The following is an 18,074-nucleotide window of genomic DNA, read 5'->3' as shown; positions in this document are numbered from 1 at the left end:
ATATATATATATATATATATATATATATATATATATATAATATATTTTTTTTACAGTATTAAGAAAAATAAACAGCTTTTAGCGTACCCTGCAGTAAAATAATGATATGTGTGTGTGTGTGTGTGTGTGTGTGTATGTATATATATACACACACACACACAAAGTGTAGTAAAGTAATCCTCTTAAAGTAAAAAAAAAAAAAAAACAGTCAACATGTATATAGATATGAGCAAATCCAGTATTTTACCTGATTGAATAAAAAGTGCATTACAGAATTTCTATTTTTGTCCAGTATTTCTTCAAAATAAGGGGTATCATCAAAATAATTTTACTTGTAATTGTCAAATTTAAATAAAGCTTGAACTTTGTGTTTAATAACATAATGATATAGATCTTTACCTTTTAAGTGGTCCAATAGATTAAACATTGTAACATAATTATGTTCTGCACAGAAACATTATTTGATCAAATATACTGTCCATACTAATGCATCTATTCTTCTTGGTTGTAGAAAAGCACATTATTGTTTGTTTCTAATAATTAGGCTGACAGAAGGCAAAAACTGAGTTCTTGCAAGATAAAGTAAAAATATTATTAATTATTTTTAGTATCCAATAATGTACACATTATTGCCTGATTTACATTTTCAAATTTAAATAAACTGTCTTTCAACCTGAATTGACTTTACATTTTTAGCCGTAATGAACTCTTAATAATCAAAGGCAATTGTCTAAGCAGAGCTAATAACAAAAGCAAAGTATAATCGACTGATCTGTGTGCATATGTTCATAATTGTATTGGCAATATTTCTCAGTCAATACTTGCTGTAGGGCAATTTTATTTAATTAGTGACCTAAATAAACTTAATTCCCCGGAGACCTTATAACATGTCATAACCATAACTGTGGTGTTAATGATGTACAATTAATTGTAATATCCTTGTTTAATTTGTTTGGGATTATAAGGACATGTCGATAAATATTCAGTGCAGCCGTTTCACTTGAACTAATTTTAATACTATACCTAAATTTAGACCACTTCATCTTTTTTTTCCCTTTTAAATGTAGCTGCCAGCTATATTTGTCATTGATGGTTTTGTACTACTTTACTATTGCATAGAGATCAGTGGTTGTGGAAGTATTTGAGAGCAGTGATATGACCTTGTTAGCACTCTATCTGCTCGGTCATGTGAGAACTTGTTAACATTATTATGAAAAGACTGTTGTAGAAATTAATTTTAAAATGTATGCACTTATTATTTGTTTCTTAACATTAAAGAGTAAGTAGCGGGGTTCTAAAAAATATAGTGTTGTTACAACTGTTTAAATAACGTACCTGTCATTTTTCTTTTCATTGTCAACATCTTGACAACTTTCACACTTATAACATTAAATCTGTTACAAAGCTCTTTTCAAAATGGCCGCTCTAGTGCACTGTCCTCTAAATCACTGCTGGAAGAGCGATTAAAAAACAAACAAACAAACAAAAAAAAAAGTGCTCTTGCTTTTCTGTTCCGTACCACATCATGGATCGTTATTGCTGTGTTACCTGTTTGACAATGTGAGCAATAATCCTTACACTATCAGTGCAATTGAGCAGACATTTTGAAAAGCTTTGAAACAGATTTTGAAGTTATCGGGATGTTAACGATGAAAAGAAAAATTACAGGTACGTTATTAAACAGTTGTAGTAACATGTGGGGACGTGTAACGCTATATTTTTTGGAACCACACTACTTACTCCTTAAGGCAGACTGCACTGTTCACCCAAGCTGTAAAAGTGACTGTTATATGCAAAAAGTATATCACACACCCTGTCTCTGTTTTATTTATTTTTTTAATTGTTTGTTTTTAAGCAGCCATTTGCATAGTGAACATGAATAGTTCTCTGGTCAGTAATTGTTAGTTAGTGGGTTAGATTCACATGAAACATTCATTTTAATGTTTCAGCTGGGCCTTCAGGGAATGCATCACAAAAGTCTCTCAAGTTCTGTTTTTCATGGCAAGAGAAGGACTACGCACTCTAGTGGTAGCAAGAAATCATTGTCAGAAGAACAATACCAGGATTTTGAGGTATAATATGTAAATAATTGATTGTTGTTCTAGTCCTCAGTATAAGTAATTATCTGTATTTATTTATTTGAACAATAATGAAATCTAATTTAATCACAGAGACAATAACTGTTGCATTGTATAAATGATCTGATTGCATTAAACAAATAAAATAGAAATAGGTCGGTACTCATACAGTATTCAATCAAGTAACGTTAAATGTAGTTATTTAATATGAAATATCACAAAAAGAAATATCCTTGTGTTATACTCCAGACAACATTTTTGTAATGTGTACTGTGTTTTATATTAGCAAAAACTGTTAAGAAGGATTTTCATATATAATACACAAATACCCACATTTCCTAAATGGTATTACATTACAACTTATCTAAACTTACTCCATGAATAGTACCTCTTGTATGTTTACACATGTTTTTACTGTATATATTTGTTCTCTCCACAGAGCCATTATAATCAAGCCAAGTTAAGCATAGATGGCCGTGCTGTGAGAGAAGCTGCAGTTATTGAGAGTTTAGAGCGTGAGATGGAACTTCCGTGCCTCACGAGTCGAGGACCAGCTGCAGGCTGACGTGAGGCCTACCCTTGAGCTACTGAGAAGGTTCCGAAAAAAACCCTATTTGTAATAGACAATGTTATAAAATTGTTTAGTGTTTTAGTGGTGTATGGATGTGCTTCAGAGTTTATGTTCAATATCTTCAGTGTAGTTCTCAGTATGGCTTTATCAGCTATATTCTTCCCCTCATTATTTTGGCATCTTTTTTTGCTGGTTGGGGGAATTTGAAACTCATTTGGTGGTTTCTAATATGTGTAACTGCTGTTTCATCAAATCTTGAACCCTTCTGTTCAATTATTACTGTCTGCATTCCATCAAATTGGAGGTTGTCTGCCAGATTGATTTTGCCTTTTTGAATAGTAGCCACCAGGCAAACAAACATGTTTTAGATGTGCAAAGAATGGATGTGTTATATGAAATAAACAACCAGCACTGACATTCCATTGCAAGTACTGCACTGAGACTAAGAAAACTAATATCAGCTGATCCAGTATGTGTGTACCAGTGTATTCAGTATGTAGCAGTGAAGCAGTGTTGCTTAAATGATATATCACAAGAAATGTTAAAAGGCTGTTTTGCTGGATCTCATCTCTGCCTCCACTTTTTTCAGGAAATGATGTATACAATTGTATTTTATTTAGTAAAACCTACTGCATAAGACTGTAACATGGGACTGCTGCACAATTGAATGAATGAGTGGATGCGCGTTCAATGCGTGATTGACAGGAGACAGAGACTGGAATGTTGGGATTGACACGCCCCGCAGACTCGCAGGTCTATTTACATATAGATGTACATACAAGAACCCCTCATGGTAGCTCATGTGGGACATACGGCCTGGCGTACAAAAGGCAAAATAAACACAAATAAAAAGTGCCATGGAGACAGCTTGCGCTACTCCGCTAACAAATGGAGGTCCCGCTTGCACACCTGTCTACTATACTGGGTGGGATCTACTATCCCACCCATTATCCCTCTGACAGTTCACCCAACTCCAACCTCGGATGTACACATGATCATTGGTTCATTGCAGCTTCCTTCTCCCGGGACAAAACTTGCTTCGTTTCTTGAACCCAGTCTTTCAGCAGCACAGACGGACCGATGCTTTGGCAGCAGTAGCGCTGTGACCCCTATGTCTTTATGATCTGTATAATCAGGACCCTTTTATTCCTGACGTTCTGCTGCACCACACCCACCTGCTGATTAGGAGCTCACAGCTGGTAAGCACACACACTGCTTGTTCACGCAACTAAACACAGCAGGTAGGCTACTACACACAGAGCATCATGTTCCACATTACAACCAATCCCATTCTTGTTTATACAATCACTACACTCTTATTTACAATAAACAATCACAGAAGCCCTGCTACAAGGACACTACATTTAGAAGATTAACGGTTAATGCCTTACAGTTGTCTACTAGACTAGTTTACTTTTTAAGTTTAAACTTGATTTTATGATTTTCTCTGGTAAATTCATCCATATACTGTTGATGTAAAGCAGTTCTGCCTATATTCATTTTTGCCTCTAATGAAATGTTCTAATTGACGTTTCTTAGCTTTCAAACTCTTTATTCGTGTGAACAATTTGTCTGGAACAATTCCCTCCATAGTTTAAAAACCTCTACAGTATGTGATCACCTCCCCTTATTTTCAATGAGAAGGATGGATTTAAACAATCATCTATTGTGAAAAGAAATACATGTGTTATTAAGATGTATATGCTTTTAAAGATATTTATTGCTTGCTTGCTAAAAGGATCTATTTGTTTCAGATATGGATGTTAACAGGCGATAAACTAGAAACTGCTACCTGCATTGCAAAAAGCTTACATTTGGTGTCCATGAATCAAGATATTCATATCTTCAGACCTTTACGTTAAAGTTTGAAATGTGTTTAAGTTAACCCTTTAGTTTAACAGAAATCCCACTGAATAATGTGAAAACACGGCACGTAGCCCATTGTACTCATATGTTCATTGTTAGGGGTTAGACAAGCTCATAACCAGTATATTTTAAACAAACCTAATTCATTTTCAAACATAATTATTTGGATATAATTTACATTTAAATGTAATTTTGTAGGAAAAAGTGAAATCTGAATAATTAATAGATAGATAGATAGATAGATAGATAGATAGATAGATAGATAGATAGATAGAAGGTTTTCTAGTTTTAAATAATACAATTTAGCAAGAAATTAAATAAAATATCTTATTGTAAAACTACTACGACTACTACTACGACTACTACTACTACTAATAATAATAATAATAATAATAATAATAATAATAATAATAATAATAATAATAATAATAATAATGATGTAGTGGTAGTAGATTATATTATTATTGTTATTATTACTACTAATAATCATCATCATCATCATCAATAAACAAAGTATAGTAATACAGTAAAAGTTAGACAGCAAATGTGAAATGCTTTATCTACAATAAACAGGTTTCATTTTTTCAACACAATATGTATACAGTTCAACTTTCACTGTCCAAAGCCTGTTTTGATAGGCATGCAGCACCAGTGGGCTACTTGTTCACTTTCTGTGAAACGTATGTTATTTCTTTTTGAATATATTCACACAATAATTTAAGTGCTAAGTGGTCTCAGTGGGCACTTGAAGATTGTAGAACGAGAGCAAACTGCCTATGATAACTTGTATTTATGTAGCTTCAGACAATTAGCCACAGTATGGGGTTTCATAATAATGATATGCCCCACTTATTTCAAATAATACATTATTAACTGTCTATTCAAGTCATGAAAATGGATCACATTTTCCATTGCCTGTTCTTTTGTGAAGATATTTCTATATAGTTAAAATGTAAAACCAAAAGGGACGACACAGGGATGAAAATTAGATTACCAGTGCATACAAATTTGAGCCATTTCAGATTTTTCAAGCTGAGCCTAATAATTCAAAACATGCTGTAGAAGTCACAGGCTCGGATGTGTTCCATTATGGCAAAAACTAAACTAGCACAAGACATTTTCATAAGTTGTGTGTGTTCCTAGATCTGATGGTGATTCATGGATAACTGGTGTTTACATTACTCTTACTTTTAATAGTGTTAATCATTAACCCAAACTTATTGTAATATTGCAGGTGTTAAACCGAGGAAAAGCTCACTTGGAGCTGAACGCTTTCAGAAGAAAACATGACTGTGCCTTTTTCATTTCAGGGGACTCGCTAGAGGTAAAAACTGTAGAATTCAACTTGGCTGGAGATAAACTTTACAGTTCTATAGCAACTGCTAAACTTAAAGCCAATGCAGAAAAAATGCACCCCCACCCCACCCCACCCAGTTTTACATTCCATTATTTTTGCACCAAACAATAACTCAGCTAATCTACAAGGCTGTAGTTACAATGCTCCCCTTGTTTCCTTTTCAAACTGGATTGTTTTTCTAACAGTTTACTAGTGTTTTCTTCCTTACTCAGTGAATACTAAACAACCAGGTATTTAGAGTTTTAACAACACGTGTATCAGTATTTAACATAAGTTGTTCTCAGTGCCATCACTGGAGTTTTTTTTTTTTTAAGTGCTCTTTCTGTAATTTAGGACTACCTTAAGTACTACGAGCATGAGTTTGTGGAGCTGGCGTGCCAATGCCCAGCAGTGGTCTGCTGTCGGTGCTGTCCAACACAGAAAGCCCAGATTGTGAAGCTACCGCAGCAGCACACTGGCAAGCGTACCTGTGCAATAGGTGAGCACAGATACTTGCCCTATTCAGGTGTCAATCTGCCTGATAAAAGTACTAGTAATATCAATGAATGTCCACTAGGGGGCATACAAATAAATCTAAAATCCAACTTTTTGATTCTGTGTACAGTTTCATTTTAACTTTAGATTTACTGTGTATTCCACTTAACTTCATAACCGATAATGACATATTCCTGGTAACTGATTGTACATTTTCACACAAAACGCAAATTTCACCATCAAGTAGTTTAAGCACATTGGCAGGTTACTGATGGTCCAAGGCCGCAACAGCTACAAGCGTTCAGCTGCCCTGGGTCAGTTTGTCATGCGCAGAGGCCTTATCATCTCCACAATGCAGGTACAGTACCTTGTAGCATTAAAAATGTGTAGAAAATTACTGAGCAGGTTTAATTTTTACATATAATGTTCCCCCAATATTCCCTTTTTATTCTAGGCTGTATTTTCTTCAGTATTCTATTTTGCATGTGTTCCCTTGTACCAGGGATTTCTCATGGTGGGGTAAGTTGTTTTTTTAATTTTTTTTTTTTTTTTTGTCCCACAAATCAAAGAGGTTGTGGATGCAGTATGGTAGCTCTAATTCATAGAGGCGTTAGCTACACATGTCAAAAAGTAAACATAGGAGATTCAAGTTTCAATTTCCAGTTAGTATTTATTTGTTTAACGTTGGTTCTCACCTGTCTCCACCTTATGTGGACTGTAATGCTTCAATCGTGTTTATTAGAATAACACGGTTTTCTTTTTTCAGGGAGAGGCCAATGCTAGATTGGATGTCTAAATACTCATGGAATTTACAATAGGAAGCCTCATATTTTTGCATACAAAGAAGAATGCATCAATCTGGTGTTCAGTTAACAGACAGTAATGGAATGAAATTACTTTGATAGCAATCTCCAAGTTGAATAATGGATTCAGGGCATGTGGATAAAAATAACACATGTTTTTTAAAAATAAATATGCAACAATACATAGTACACAAGGCAGTAACTATACTGTGATCAACTGTGATCTAACTAGACTGGAGGTGATCACTAACACTTGCATTTGTTTTCTACTGTGTTTTCAGCTATACAACAATCTACACAATGTTTCCAGTTTTCTCATTAGTGTTAGATCAGGATGTAAAGCCAGAGACTGCTCTCTTATATCCTGAACTTTACAAGGACCTCACAAAGGTAAGAAGTTTTATAGCATTTTCCAGGGACATGAATAACACTGCTCACAGGGCCCACTTCCCAAAGTATTTCAGGAACAGGAGGCTAGCTCAGATCTCACCGCAACATTACAGTACTGTTATTATTATGATTATTATTATTTGTTTTATCACCAAACAGGATAACACCTACCCACTCGACAGGCAGCCAGCCTGCCCTAGAGCTTTTTTTTTCAGACTGATGTCTAGGTCAAGCCAACCTTGTCTGGAGATGGAAACCACAACCTCCTAATTCTTCTGAGCTAATTCTTGGTTATTTGATGGATTTCTCTTCTAATTAGTACTAGCTAGAAAAAGTGATTAGTGGGCAATATCCCATTATTTTTCAAACCTGATATTTAGTATGATTTCATATGGTATTACTGGACTGCTAAATTAACAGTGAAAGGGTTCAAAAAGACTCCCACCTTTTTTTTTTTACATACCTAAGGCCAGTTCATTATCACTGGATGTTGCTTACTGCAGTGTTACTGTTGGCAGTTGGAATAAGTCTTTTCTTTTCATGAATATAGCAAATGGGAAGCAAAGTTATTTACATATGCTCTTAGTTTGTCAGTTTAAACAGCTTTACAGTACTTGTGTCTGTGTAAGCAGTGTGCCATGACAAACAAAACTGGGGTCACTTAAGCAGTGTGCCATGACAAACTAACTGGGGTCACTTGGATGTTTTGCATCACCCTATAGAATTAACTAATTGTGCATCATAAAGTCGAATTAAACCTGCTGAATAATGTGACGTTAACATATTGAATTACATACCGCTTTCTAGTTTTCCATATACTTAACGAAAAACTGACAAAAATTGAAAAATGTGACCTTTCGAAATCTGACATGAAATACTGTACTAGTATTATGGCTTCTGCAATATCATTTTGTAGTTTCTTTGATTTACATGATGTTAAAAAAATAGCAAATATATTAAATGATTACTTTTCACAAGTTGTTACAAAGGAGGATACGGGTAACATGTCCCACATGTCGACCTGTTCCTATCCAGTTTTAAATAACTTTAGCATAACACAGGCAGAAGTGTTAAAGGGACTAGGAGTTCTTAAAGGGCACATCAGGGCCTTTTTATTTTATTGTGTCACATATGCAAACGAGCAAGATGGCCCAAATGGATTCCTTTCTTTGTAAACTTTCTTACGTTCTTCTTATGTTCTTAAACTAGCCGACTTGCTGCAGCAGTAACATGATCAACACTACTTTCTAAATTATGTCTCAATCATAAAATTGTAGGTGATGCAAAACTTTTGGACATAGCTGTACACAGTAGTAGTCAGCATGCTTTGCAAATCCTTGATTATGATGTTATTAATAAAATCACTTTGTTATTGTTTCGTTTTTGTTTTCCTAGGGTCGATCATTATTGTTTAAGACTTTTCTTATTTGGTTTTTAATTAGTGTGTACCAAGATACATGCAACTATTTTTTCTTTGGGTTTTTTTTTTGTCTTTTTAAATTTGGCAATAATAAGTCTTAACAATTATTCAACCATGTTTGTCTGTAGTTTATCAGTAGCTTGAATTTCATCAACAGTTACATATTGCTTTTTGTCTATAGCGTAAATCGATATTTTAGACTTGCACTGGTTTTAGACTGGTATTCTTATTTATGCTTAACATCTCAACAGTTCTGTTTTTAATTAAAGGCTAATAAGTAAAAAAAAAAATGAGCACAATTTAAATGACCTGCCTATCAAGTTTCATGTATTACACAGTGTTTGCCTTTCTGGAATGTATACAATGTTAGAAAATGCAATTATGTGATCAGTTAGAGTCCATTAAGCACAATTTATGCAATGTTATAAATAAATGAAAGACTATCAAAATACGTAAACATCATACCCAGACACATTCAGTGGAAAGCTTTTTCTTTCAAATTCTTAGTTGCTGGGATCACATTTCCCAAATTTCCTGTATCCCAGTGTCTCCTGCCAGCTTTGAAGGGAACGATTGTCAGGGTGGATTTTAGAGCCATTTCTTCTACGTATGAAAGGTTCAGAACCAGAATCTTTGTTACAAGTTCTTTTTGTTGGGTAATGTTTTAGGGCTTTTTTTGTTTAAAAAAAAGTTTTTTAAATCAACTTTAATCAAGAGTATAGACGATTAGTAGGTGAAGGATGAGGTCAAACTGGTGTCAACATTGCATTGCAAACAACCCTTGATAACGTCAAAATCCTTAAAATTAAATGTCCCTGTTAGCCAATGAAAAAGCTGATTTTCTGAAGATTTCTGTAAATCTAACTTTGTCATAAGCATATTGTCTCATGCATAGAAAATAAGACAACTAGAATGACATGCAATTTTTCACATGAAAATGTCTAATTTATAATGAAACATAAAACTGTATATATTAACTTATAACATACGTATGTCACTCTGATTCTTTACCCCTCATGTATATACGTATATGCGGTCTCGTACATTCTTTGTAATGCCAAAGACGGCAAACTTTAACTGATAAGGCAGCCCTGTCACATGTAATAAAATAAGTTATATTGCTACAAGATAATTCTGTATTTAAAGAAAACATTTTAAAAAGGCTATTTAAATCAGTATTTCAAAAAATTATATACAGTCAGCACTCGGATATCCGTTACCCAGATACACGTCAGTCACATTTTACCGCCCTTGAATTAAGAATAAAATCAATCCCCATTATATATATATATATATATATATATATATATATATATATATATAACAAATGAATGCACATAACCGTCACACACGACTTCCGACTATGTCACCAGTTTTATGATACAAAGCCCAACTCTTCCGTCGCAGCCTGCGTTTTTTTTTCTCTCTGCATGGCAAAATCAGTCTGTGCAGTTATACAATGCTTCCTCCAGTTTCACCTGATGAAAATGCAGCCAAAACAAAGTGAAAAGACAAGCTACGGTAATGTAACAGTTAATTATTAAACAGTTTTAGATACTGTGATGTATTTTTTTAAAATCTGTGATCTTTAATTTTAGTTTAGTGTTTTTGTGCATTTTCATTTGCAAATGAACTGTGACATTAGGGCCTTATTGAGCACTATATTCTGCAATTTTGAATGCTGATATGGATACTGTTTTAATTCTGAAAACTGTGTCTTTTTTTTTTTATCTTTTGCTAAATTGCATTACCTTTTACGTTGTACGTAGTTCTGTGCATGGGTAACATTTTGATTAAATTTTTCTGTTGGGTCAGGGAATTTTACATACTGCTACAATACATATCAGATTTAAAAGTATGTACTGTATTACAATCCACGTGTTGTCTCTTTTGGCAAGTGATATTTTCAGAATCATGTCGTTCTGAGTTAAAATACTTATTCTGTACCAACAAAACCAATACAGCACATATAAATGGAAACCTACTTATTTAAAAACTATCGGTACTTATTTAAAGTCTTTTCAGATATGTATTTTTGATATTGTATCTTTTTTTGTGTTCCCTGAAAAACGGGTTGGAACGGGCCAAAATGAAATAATCAGATATGCGTCACACTTGTTTAACCATCACTGTCACAATCAAAGTCAAAATTTTATAGGGTCGGATATGTGGAGTGCTGACTGTGGAGATGCTTTCTGTTGCAAAGTGAAGGATTCGGACACCAAGGTTTAATATTATTTAATACAGTATTACACCATCCTGTGGTTTTGAATCTCTTTGGAAATCCACATTGCATGTCACTTGCCTCAAGGAGATAGCTGGACTTCACCACATTTCTGCAGTGCATGTACATATATACAAACAATGGATGATAAGATACCTCTTTAACATTTGAAAGCATTTACTTCTGTTTGTTTATCAAGGAATAACAACAGACTATTAGCTTAACTGTGTACCCAAGTTAATAACCTTGTTTTGGAACAATGTAATAATTATTTACAAAATTGTATTGCGTTATCTAAATTAATGCAAACATTTACAGACTTGGGTTAAGGTTGTATATAAACGTTTATATTGGCAGAAAGCTGTCTGAAATTTGGTCTGGATTCTGATGCTTTCAGGGTACTATAAAAGATATTTAAAAATCCAGCTGACCAAACTATTATTTTTGTTTGGAAGCTTTTTATAATTATTGCATTTTCCCAAGCCTGGCAAGAATAAAAGTACACAATTCCCACAGCAAAAAAAAATCTTAATAATTACCCTATAAGCTTATTCTATTATATTTTGCATAACATTTAATAAAATAAAATATGTAAGAGAGATAAGTACATCATTATATAATGAATACAGAACACCTATCAAATATAAGAAATAAAAAAGTAAATAAACCACTAGTTCAGCTCTTTACAAGGAACAGACACACCATGGATGACATAGTTTGTGGTTTTAGAAAAAATAAAATTAGATCATGTATTAATAGAAGAATAAAAGAAAATACATTGAGAAATAGACTACCGGTAGATACCATGATGCCTGAAGGTTTAAATAGAAAGGAACAGTAGATTGTTACATCATTAGCTATATAGTGAATTACATCTCAAAGACATAAGATTTCAAGAGAAATAAATGTGTGGTTACCATGGCAACATGGATATAGATAGGTAGCTAGATACTGATGCACAATGAAAACACAACAGTCTAAGTTTTACATCAATAGCTCATTGGGCAGATGCATAATTTTATTTACATTTTAAATAGTGAGCAGATAGGTTTGTTGATTGTTTGAGTAGTATTGTTTTTTGGTATAACAAAATACTGAGCTCAAGTCATGTGATTTCATAAAAACGCCAGGTGCTCAGTGTTTGGTATTTGAGTTGAGTTAGAATTGCCAAAATTAGTTGATTAAGAATCTGTATAAATAGCTATTCAAAAAGACATGATTGTAATTAACGCAAGAACAGCGAAAGATACGACCATGACACGCTTGAGCAGACCATCAATCAGCAGGCCAGTCCAGGGAAACCAGGAAACCGGCTCTATGATTGACAGGCCACGTCCTGGAAGGCAGAGGGTTACCACACCGGCCCAAGACTGTCATATCCGACTGATGCATCTGCGTAATCGTTTTCAGACTGCTGTGGCTACAGGACAAAAAATTCCAGTAAGAAATAACCTGCGCATCAGCAGAATGACTGTAGCTCGCGTCTGCATGAAAATGATTTGCATGCTCGGAGGCCGTTCAGGGGTAACATGTTGACAGCTGAGAGACGAAATCTGCATCTTCTGTAGGCCAGAGAACATCTGAGGTGGCAGCAGAGAGAATGGTGGAGTGTTCTATTTACAGATGAAAGCCGTTTTGCCCTTGACAGACCTGACGGAAGACATCGCGTGCAGAGACGTCGTGGTGAGCATTATGCTGACTGTTGCGTTGTTCAAGCCAACCGGTGGGGCGGTGGAAGTGTGATGATTTGAAGAACCTTACTGCGATGCATGGACGAAGTCATTGAGGCAACAGTTTTTCCATTCCTGCAAGCCAGTCCGGAAGTGTTGATTTTCCATTAGGACAATGCAAGACAACACAGTGCTAGTATTACAATTGCACGACTTCAAGAAAACAATGTCAAGGTCTTGCCGTGGCCAGCTTTTTCTCCTGACCTGAGTCCAATAGAACTGTGGGACCAATCACCAGTGCCATCCACAGGAGACAACTGCGACCAGCCAACCTTCGACAGCTGGCTGCAGCTGCACAGGAAGAGTGGCGGAACATCCCACAGCAGTCTATCCAGAGGCTGATCAAGTTTATGTGTTAACGCTGCCAGGATTGTGTTAATGCTCAGGGAGCTCATACCTGATACTAATTTTGTAATATTTTCATTTTGACAGTGTGTCATGATTCTTTGCTCTGTAGTTTTGTTCACATTTTCTGTGATTTTTGTTTTGATATCTATGTTTAAAGTATTTGATTAACCACTTCAACACCATGATGTAACGTGAAATGAAAACACACTTACAGTACCATGCCGTACGTGCATACGTCAAGTTTCCCATTCTATTCTATGATCGGGTTTCTCAGTCTAGCGTTTCAGGTTTCATTCTCAAAGGCAGTGCTAGTACTGTGGAATGTGCAATGAAAGTCAGGGGGAGGGTCAGGTGACATTTGTATCCAATTGCGTGCCATGTAGCGATTCCAATCTACCTGTAGGCGTTTATAAGACTGAGATATATTGTGGGAAGCCATTCAACTTTTAAAAGTATACAGTATATATATTCGTGTTTTAAATTATTATTTTTTGTTTTATTATTAGTTTTACTTGTTTAGTTTATATAGTTTTAAGCGAAAGCTAAACATGGCAACGTACGTGGAGAGCAACAACGGGAGTGAAGTTGGTTCGGAGGATTTCGATACCAGCAACAGTGATGCTGACTTATCACTCAGCGATGATGATGAAGAGGATGTGGAGCCAAAAACAGTACAAATTGTACAAACAAAAGAGCATGCAGCTACTTAACAGGTAAGCCAGCTGCAAACGGGAAGCTGTTTGATTTGAAGTGGCAGTGCTGTGACGAAATACTATCAAAACAGCACTGGGTACGAGGCAGTAAAGCAGGCATTTGTGGCAGCCAGATCAATCGCAATGCCTGCGCAAAGTAGCTGTGTACTATCCCTCCTACCCAAGGGAAGCAGAGACCGAAAAAAAGGTGCAGGGTCTGCTACGAAAATGAAAACAAAAAAAGACAAAACAATAACAGATAATGGCAGCTGCTTTTATCTGCGCCGCAAACAATAATACAAATAATAATAAAACAGTGCACATATACATAGGGGCAGGACGCTCCGCCACACATGCCCCCCCTTGTGCGCAGCACACATGGCCTTAAAAGGCCATCTCCCCCCTTAGTCCCCAAAGTCCCGGCCCAGGAACGGGCAGCAACGGGCCAAAGGTGGCGGCCATGGTGGGAGGTCCTCCTCCCACCCAAACAGCTGTAGCGGCCAGTCTGACCACACACAGGCAGGCTCCTCCGGCCAAAGCAATCTTGCAGCCACCCGGCGGCCTGTGGGGGTGGTCTCTTGACCTCCCCCCCCCCCCACTCTGTAGCCGGCAGCTCCCTCTTCTGGGGCTCCGCCACCGAATTTCCTGCAGCGAAACTGCTGCGGGGGGAGCTGGTCTCCTGACCTCCTCCCCCTTCTTCACGGCCGGCAGCCTCCCAGGTGAAGCAGAGCCGGCGGCAACCCTAGGCGAAGCAGAGCCAGCAGCGACCCCAGGCGGTGATGGCAGCAGCGGACCCTCGGGAGGGGACGGCAGCAGCGGACCCTCGGGAGGCGAACTTGGGAGGGTAGCCCCTGGCCATAGAGGCGGCAGCGGGAGCTTCACTACTCCTTTGTACCCTGCAACTGGTGGCCCCACAGGCGATGCAGAGCAGCAGGCAAGCCCAGGCGATGTGGAGCAGCAGGCATCCTTGGGCGGAGCGAGGCAGGCATCCTTGGGCAGAGCGAGGCAGGGCAGGAGCAGTCCTTCCCATGGTGGTGGAGGTGGAACCAGCAGGTATTCACCCTTTGCTGGTGGAGGTGGGAGGGGCAAGCAGTCTTCCCACGGCGGTGGAGGCGGAACCAGCAGGTATTCACCCTCTCCTGCTGCTCTGCTCCTGGCGGTGGAGGTGGCAGAGACAGAGGCAGCTCCTGCTGCTCTGCTCCTGGTGGTGGAGGTGGCAGAGACAGAGGCAGCTCCTGCTGCTCTGCTCCTGGTGGTGGCGGAGGCAGAGGCAGCTCCTGCTGCTCTGCTCCTGGTGGTGGAGGTGGTGGAGGCAGAGGCAGCTCCTGCTGCTCTGCTCCTGGTGGTGGAGACAGTGGCGAGGGCTCCTCTCCCTCTGGTGTTGGAGATGTCAGCGGTGGGACCTCTCCCTCTAACGCTGGAGATGGCAGCAATGGCTCCTCTTCCTCTGGCGCTGGAGATGGCAGCGATGGCTGTTCTCCCTCTGGTGTTGGAGATGGCAGCAATGGCTCTTCTCCCTCTGGCGTTGGAGATGGCAGCAATGGCTCCTCTCCCTCTGGCGTTGGAGATGGCAGCGATGGCTCCTCTCCCTCTGGCGTTGGAGACGGCAGCGATGGCTCCTCTCCCTCTGGCGTTGGAGATGGCAGCGATGGCTCCTCTCCCTCTGGCGTTGGAGATGGCAATGATGGCTCCTCTCCCTCTGGTGTTGGAGATGGTAGGGATGGCTCTTCTCCCTCTGGCGCTGGACACTGCAGCGGGGCCCCTCCCATATCTGCAGCCAGGTAGTTGAGCACCATGGCTGCGATGTCTAGGAGGTGTTGCTGTTCCCAGGCCTCCCAGCACTCCCCATCTCCCGCCCACAGGAGGTTGATCATAGCAGAGAGGGCCTCCACGATATCCCTCTCAGGCTCCGCCAGACCGACCCCTCATCCTCCGGTTCCTGCTCTGGGCCATCCTCCTCCCACATGGGCACAGAACATTCAGGCTCCTCCCTCTCCTGCCATGGAGGGGGTTGGTCAGGTGCTACATGCCCGACCTCGCCAACGGCGAAGCACCATTCCTCACCTTTCAGGCAGGTGAGGCAGACATCCAGCCTGGTAGAGACACGGCAAGACTTGCGACCAGCCCTGCTGTGCTGTGGCGGGGCCTGCTGCTGCTGCTTCCTCCGGCCGCTTTTTCCCATTTTTGTATTTATTTTTATTTTTTCCAAAACAAAACACTATTTAAAAAAAAAAAAAAAAAACTAAAAAAACACCCTTTTCTTTCCCTGTCCGGTTCCTGGAGGCGTTGTTTATCCCACGCTGACACCATATGTGACCGAGCTGTTGAGTGTCGTGTGGGTGGTGACGTCAAGGACCAGGAACAGAAACCAAAACAATGAATGGCGGTGGTGAAACTGCAGCGCTATGGCGCTGTGATTTATTAAATAATAAACAAACAAAAGATTTAAACAAACAACACACTACAAAAAAGGGCACCTTTGGCCAAACAAATAGAAATAAACAAATAAGTATCGTGCTGGGGTAAAAACCAGCACTCTTAGCAGTTGTTTATCTTTTACTTTCTCCTTGCTCGCTCTCCCGTACTCTCCTCTGTACACTCTCTACGAGGGTAGAGAGCTGCAGGTTTTTATATTCTGGCCGAGGGGTTAACTAGCTGTTAATTAATTATCCTATTACCCCTCGGCCATAGTCTGCACGAGTTTAATAAGGATGCGTGACTGTCAGCTAGTTAAATAATCAGTAGCTGATCAGTCACGCATTGTCTTTAAAAAGACAAAACAATAACAGATAATGGCGGCTGCTTTTATCCACTGGGCAGCAGTGTGGAGTAGTGGTTAGGGCTCTGGACTCTTGACTGGAAGGTCGTGGGTTCAATCACTGGTAGGGGACACTGCTGTTGTACCCTTGAGCTAGGTACTTTACCTAGCTTGCTCCAGTAAAAAAAAAAAACCAACTGTATAAATGGGTAATTGTATGTAAAAATAATGTGATATCTTGTTATTATTATTTTCAAAATCTGGTACCTGGGAAGGGGTTTCATTTTTACATCTGGAGTTGAAGTGGTTAAATCCATTAAACCTGAGCTTTGCGTTTCTTTTTGTACATCTGTGTGTGTGTGTGTGTAGATAGATAGATAGATATAGAATATAATATTATTAGTTTTTAATAATAGTACAACATATATACACATTAAAGGCCCTTGTGGGGTTTTACTGTTTCTGTTAATTTTTAGTTAAGGCTAAAGAATCTTACAAATTCAAAAACAGAACTAAAATTTGTGAGAATTCATTGTGCAATATGGTTAACATTTTTTTTTTTTTTTTTTTTTTTTACCTAAGATGGTTATTGCCTTATAAACTCATGTTGAATTTATAACCTCTGTATGTTTCAGATTACATTCATACTGTAGCCTTCCTGCTCCTGCATGTCATAGCAATGGCATGCTTATTTAGTTTACAAGCTAATGAAGTGGCAGGAAGGCTTCAAGAAAACAGGAAGGTTTGCCTTCTGTTGAAACGGCACCCTCCTTTCTAACCACACTTGTTTTGCAGATAGCTACGATTTACTTTAATCACAAGAATTGTCAGGAGAATGAACTCTATTTTTCAGTTTTCATTTTTTCGGTTTATGTTTACAGTAAACTGAAAATGATTTTTGAGAATATTTTTACATTTTTATTTACGAGACAACACTCTTTGTATCTAATAATGTAAGTAATCACTCAGGAATGACATGGTACTATAAAATAGGATGTGAATACGTCGTATTTTTATTTTATTTCCAGGTGGTATTTTAAAGTCTGGTGCGCTGCTGCTCTTCGAGTCAGAGTTTGTGCATGTCGTGTCCATTTCCTGCACTGCCCTGATATTGACAGAGTTGCTGATGGTTGCACTGACCATCAGGACATGACACTGGTTAATGGTTCTCGGAGAGTTCCTCAGTCTTGGCTGCTATGTGGCCTCCCTTGCCTTTCTCAATTAATATTTTGTTAAGTTTTTAGTCAATAAGATGGAGTAACTTTGCCATTGAAGCACACCATGTTTATCTGTGTATTTGTTGTGAATTTAATTAGCGTTATAGGTAGTTGCATTTAATTATTTTTAATCAGGTAAGCAAGAC

At 38.2% G+C, this 18,074-nt stretch overlaps 1 pseudogene; it reads left to right on the top strand.

Annotated features, from left to right (window-relative positions):
* Positions 1-18,074, top strand: part of LOC117400006 (probable phospholipid-transporting ATPase IIB) — a 151,784-nt pseudogene that overhangs the window by 127,923 nt on the left and 5,787 nt on the right.

The sequence above is a fragment of the Acipenser ruthenus genome, chromosome 4 (assembly GCF_902713425.1).
Source record: "Acipenser ruthenus chromosome 4, fAciRut3.2 maternal haplotype, whole genome shotgun sequence".
Lineage (NCBI taxonomy): Eukaryota > Metazoa > Chordata > Actinopteri > Acipenseriformes > Acipenseridae > Acipenser > Acipenser ruthenus.
This window is presented reverse-complemented; position numbering and strand designations above follow the sequence as displayed.